Source organism: Jaculus jaculus, chromosome 7 (genome assembly GCF_020740685.1).
Source record: "Jaculus jaculus isolate mJacJac1 chromosome 7, mJacJac1.mat.Y.cur, whole genome shotgun sequence".
NCBI classification, from domain to species: domain Eukaryota; kingdom Metazoa; phylum Chordata; class Mammalia; order Rodentia; family Dipodidae; genus Jaculus; species Jaculus jaculus.
The window spans coordinates 50,058,351-50,064,209 of NC_059108.1; positions in this window are offsets into that span (position 1 = coordinate 50,058,351).

A 5,859-nucleotide genomic window follows, 5' to 3' on the forward strand; every position below is an offset into this window, starting at 1 on the left:
TTCCTTATTGCCCAGAGAGCATTGTGTGTCCTCATTCCAAAGGGGAGGAAACCTTCTGGGAACAGAATTATGACTGTTCTTCTTTTGTATTCATCGTAAAGATTGATAATCCACATATCATTTCCATGATCCATCAGTATGAGTAATTATGGAATAATTAAATGTGCAAAGGTTGCCTGGGATTGCTAAAGGAACAATTCTGTCACTAACTCCTCTGGATTGCCCTCACTCAATTGAAATGAAATAATTTGAAATATAACATCAAACTTTAGAATTAACATTTCAGAATTATCTTCACACCTGCAATAGAACTTTTTTCTTTCTCAAGATTAAATGAACTGATACCAGTCTCAGGATCTCAAAGAAGGGCAGGACACAAGAAATTCAAGATTGTGCCAAGATTGGACAGTCCCCACCTTCCTGTGTGCATGCTTTTGCTGGAATCTACTCTTTCAATATCTACTTCCTTTTTTCTCATTCTAATGTTACTTTCTCTTAGAGACTTCTATGATCCTAGTAATACCTAGTCCCTCCCTCACTACAGCATCTTTTACTTTTTCAGTAGCACATTGTAAGATTTGTCTTATTTTTCTTTTTTTAAACTGTTTTTCGTTTATTTTTATTTATTTATTTGAAAGTAACAGAGAGAGAAAGAGGCAGATAGAGAGACACAGAGAGAGAGAATGGGGGCACCAGGGCCTCCAGCTACTACAAACAAACTCCAGATGTGTGTGTGCCCCCTTCTGCATTTGGCTAACGTGGGTCCTGGGGAATGGAGCCTCCAACTGGGGTCCTTGGGCTTCACAGGCAAGCGCTTAACTGTTAAGCCACCTCTCCAGCCCAAGATTTGTCTTATTTTTTTATGACAATTTGATAATAAAAGTAATAAAAACTTTTCTATAGTGCTGTGTCTTACAAAGAATTTTTCATGTAAATTATTTCTTGGTAATCTTTGTAACAACCTTATAAAGGTACACAGTGTTACGAATATATTGACAAATAACTAAAGCTCGGGTGACTCTAAAAAGAACTTTGAAATTATCTGTGGAGGTGTGAATAAGCAGTAGCAACATGAGCACCAAGTACATGTGGATTGTATCAGTGCAATCTTATTCCTCAGTCCTGTTCATGGTAGTTCCTTTCATGTTCATGGTAGTTAGCTGTGCTCCACATGTCTTCACTCTGGGATCCAGACTGACCAGCAAGGGCATCCTTAGATCTGAGTCAAGGGGTAGTAGGTAGAACCATGTCATGACTTCTGAGGACCCTGCCCAGAAGTGCTGCTCATATTTTCTGCTCACAAGTTGACACGTGCTCCCTGCCTGCCCCTGACACCCCTCCCAGGCTTCTTTAGCTGTTGTGTATGATGCAAACATTTGGTGGAGATTAGGCACTTGCCAGTTAATGCTCATGGACTGAATCTTGCCCAATGCCTGTGAGCAAAGCATGGTGCTTACATTTTTAATACTGTGAAATAAAATTGTTTCATCATAAAAGGGTACATAAAGTGCAACAAATAAAGTCAACAAACAAAACTAAGTTTTATTTAGGTAAAGCACCTGCTTGTGTATTTTTTCTTTTTAAAAATATTTTATTTATTTATTTGAGAGAAGGGAGGGAGGGAGATAGAGGAGGGGAGAGAGAGAGGGAGAGAAAACATGCCATTGCCTCTAGCCACTGCAAATGAGCTCCAGACATGTGTGCCCCCTTGTGCGCATGACTATGTGGCTCCTGGAGAATCAAACCTGGGTCCTTTGTCTTTTGGGTCCTTTGGCTTTGTAGGCATGCACCTCAACTGCTAAGCCATCTCTCCAGCCCTTATTTTATTTTTAATCAGAGAGAGAAAGAGAGAGAGAGAGAGAGAGAGGGAGGGAGGGAGAATTGGTCCACCAGGGCCTCTAGCCACTGCAATCAAACTCCAGTTGCTTGTGTCACCTACTGTGCATGTACAACCTTGTGCTGTGTCCCATTGTGCAAATGGCTTATGTGGGACCTGGAGAGTCAAACATAGGTCCTTGGGCTTTGCAGACAAGGACCTTAAACACAAAGCCCTCTCTCCAGCCCTACTTGTGTATGTCCTATGGCCGTTTTCATGCTACCAAAGCAGATGTGGGTAAAGGTGACAGCCTTAAGTCCTCAAGACCTACAGTCTTTACTGAAAGCACTGTCCTGTATCACACATCATGTCAGCTAGGTAGGTAGACACTTTAAGAGGTAGTCTCAGTTGCTTTACTTTCTTTTCCCTTTTCAGTTTTTCTGGACAGTGTGCTTGTCTCAAGGGCCCCTGGGTACTGATGTGCCTTGCAGTGATATTGCTCAAACCACTTCCCGTGTGACTGCAGCCCATTGGTGGCTGTTAGGGTCAGTATGCAGGAAGGTTCTTATTTCTGACTCTGAGTGCATTCAAAATATCAAATAAATTCTAAGCAATGAAGAAATGCAAAATAATATTAAAAAGCAATGATGGCCTAGGGAAAGTATTGGTAACAGTTAAAGTAGGCCAAGTTGAGGTAGGGTCTTGCTCTATTCCAGGTTGATCTGGAACTAACTAGGTAAGCTCATGTTGGTCTTGAACTCACAGTGATCTTCCTTCATGAGTGCTGGGCATGCAGGGCACCATCATGCCCAACATAAAGATTAATATTTTTTTTCTTTTTCTTTTTCTTTTATGTTTTTTTCAAGGTAGGGTCTCACTTTAGCACAGGCTGACCTGGAATTCATTGTATAGTCTCAGGGTGGCCTCGAACTCACGGTGATCCTCCTACCTGTGCCTCCTGGGTGTTGGGATTAAAGGTGTGCACCACTGTGCCCAGCTATGATTAATATTTTTAATGCAAAAATGACTTCAAATTAATAGATAAGATAAAACACTCAATTTCACTAGTAAGCAAAGGAACACCAATTAAGATTGTGAATTTTCAATTTTATGCATTCATTTATCAAACACAAGAGAATAATAGTAACAAAGGTTCAGGAATTGGAGGACACTTTGCAGGTGTATATGATTTTTGATAGGGAACTTATTTATAATTATCAATCTCATAAAAAATGCTGAAATTCAGACTGGAGAGATGGCTTAGCTGTTAAGGTGCTTGCCTGCAAAGCCAAAGGACCCAAGTTCAATTCTCCAGGACCCATGTAAGCCAGATGCATAAGATGGCACATACATATGGAGTTCATTTGCAGTGACTGAAGGTCCTGGTATGCCCATTCTCTCTTTCTCTCTCTCAAATAAACAAATAAATAAATAAGATGAAAAATGACATTCAAATTCTCTGACTCTGTCTACCTCAAGGAATTAGTTCTAAGGAAATGAGAAAGAGGCATATATAGGGTGTTTTATGCACAAGAACTTTTTTTACTCATACTATTTCCAATAAAATATTAGAAACTACTTTAATATTCAACAGTAAATTCTATACAATAATGAAGATTATATTGTAAAATATAAACCAATGCCATGGGAAACTACTTAAATGTGACACAAATTATATGTACAGTGTGTTCCTATTTTTATAAAAAAATAACAAGGAGAGACAAATATAAATGCACAAAGATACTGGAGTTTTAAGAAAAGATTTATTTTTATTTATTTACTAGAGATATAGAGGGATAGGAAGAGTGAGAATGGACATGATAGGGCCTCTAGCCACTGTAATTGATGTCCAGACGCATGTGCCACCATGTGCATCTGACTTACATGGGACCTGGAGAATTGAACTTGGGTCCTTAGGCTTCACAGGCAAGCGCCTTAACTGCTAAGCTATCTTTCCAGCCCAGATACCAGATACCAGATACCAGATACCAGATACCAGATACCAGATACCATTTTGGTTGGTTTTTAAAAACCAAAATGATGATAGTGGTTGTCTCTGATTGAATGGGCTGTAACTGATTTAAAATTTTCTGCCTTTCTGCTTTCCCATACTTTTTCTTTTTTTTTTTTCTTTTTTTATTTATTAATTTGAGAGAGACAGACACAGAGAGAAAGACAGATAGAGGGAGAGAGAGAGAATGGGCGCGCCAGGGCTTCCAGCCTCTGCAAACGAACTCCAGACGCGTGCGCCCCCTTGTGCATCTGGCTAACGTGGGACCTGGGGAACTGAGCCTCGAACCCGGCTTCACAGGCAAGCGCTTAACCGCTAAGCCATCTCTCCAGCCCGAACCGGAAGCTTTGTACTCACACGGTGAGTACCAAATAACCTACCTCATTATTTCCTTCGATTTGAGAAAATTATCTGTGAACATTTTTTGGGGTGAATTATAGGCTTTGATGTGCTAAAAAAAAGTGTGATTTCTGATGATGCTGGCCACGGCTGTTACCAGGCTGTTAGAGAGAAAACATCTGCCTTGGCTGATATTTATTAGAGATTCGCTGCAGCAAAACAGTTGGCTTTATTCCTACCACTCCGTCATGTCTTAAAGACAATCAGAGGCCAGAGCGCTTTCCGAGGCAGTGGTCCATCTTTGAGAGAACCTGTCTTCTAAATTGGGGTAGGAACCTGCGGCATATGGCTTTCATCAACTCGCTTCCCCCCAGCCCCAGAGAGGAGTGGGCACTTCCTCACCCCGATGAAAACCAGCCGGGAACTGCCTGGAGTGCAGCTTCATTTCATCGCTGCTATCCAGAAAATTGCTTTAGCGCTCCAGCCCTTGTTTCTGGTTTGGCTTTGGTTGTACTTGGTAAGTGAATTTCTAAGTCAAGTTTGAAGAGCGTTGAACACTTTTCAGCTTCTCATAGTAGCAGTTTAGAATGTTCTAGGCAAAAATCTTGCTGGGCCCCTCTGAAGTGGTTCTTCCAGTCTCTGACTGACAGCATTATTGGGATACTTTCTTGGGATCCTTTGAGGATCTGTGCTGTTCACACAAGGTGCTCCAGAGCAGATGCAGTGGGTGTGTGTGTGGGGGGGGGGCGGTTTGAGGGAACTAAGATATCTAGAAGGGCGCCTGGCCATCCTTCAGAGGCCACGGGAGGATTGTTCTGAGCAAAGCAGCCAAGATTCCAAGGATAAGAAAATGGCCTGGCACAGGCCAGTTGCACAGGTGACAAAAAGGATCCAAGAGAAAGTATCAGGTCACCTCAGCAGAGAGGCAGACTCCTAGAAGGGGAGTCTCAGTGGCAGCGTTCTGAAGCCCCTGTTCAAGGTCAGTCCCTGAGTGGTAGGGTACCACCAGCAGGTGAAGGCCCACAGAAGATGGACACATGGCACAAGGGCAGAGTAAAGGTTACCAGATTTACCAATGCCATGTGATGCAGTGGGAGTGGCCCAGGCTTGGAGTCAGACAAACCTGGGGATCTGCCTTTACTGCTGGCTCGCTGTGCGTGGTTTTGCCTGTGAGTAGTGCTAGCCCTGCCTGCCTCTGGGAGGGAAGTGGTGCAGTGTATCAGGCTAGATTGGAAGCACAGAGGGACATCTCTTCCCTTCCACCTCAGCTTCATTCAGAGCTGGCAATGATGCTGAGCTGGCTGAGGGAACACCAGGGGTCCTGCCAGGGGGCTGCTGTGCCAGGGATGATTGGGTCTTCATTTCAGTGTTGGTAGGAGTCTTAGCAAAATATTCCCCATTGGGCTTTCCTACTTCTTTGCTAAAGATTTTGAGAACTCAAGCATTTTGACCTAGTTGATTGATTAAAGTCTGAGATGATTGGTAAAGAATAGGATGGTCTGAAGATCACGAGAAGTTAGACATGTGGGGAGAATTTTAAGATGCAGCAGTGATCCTTGCAAAGAAATAAAATCATGAAACTTTGTTTAGAGAGATGGTAAAAATGTAGATGCATCCTCTGCCATGTTTTTTTTTTTTTTTTTTTTAAACAGATATAGGCCGGGTATGGTGGCACGTGTTTTTAATTTACTTG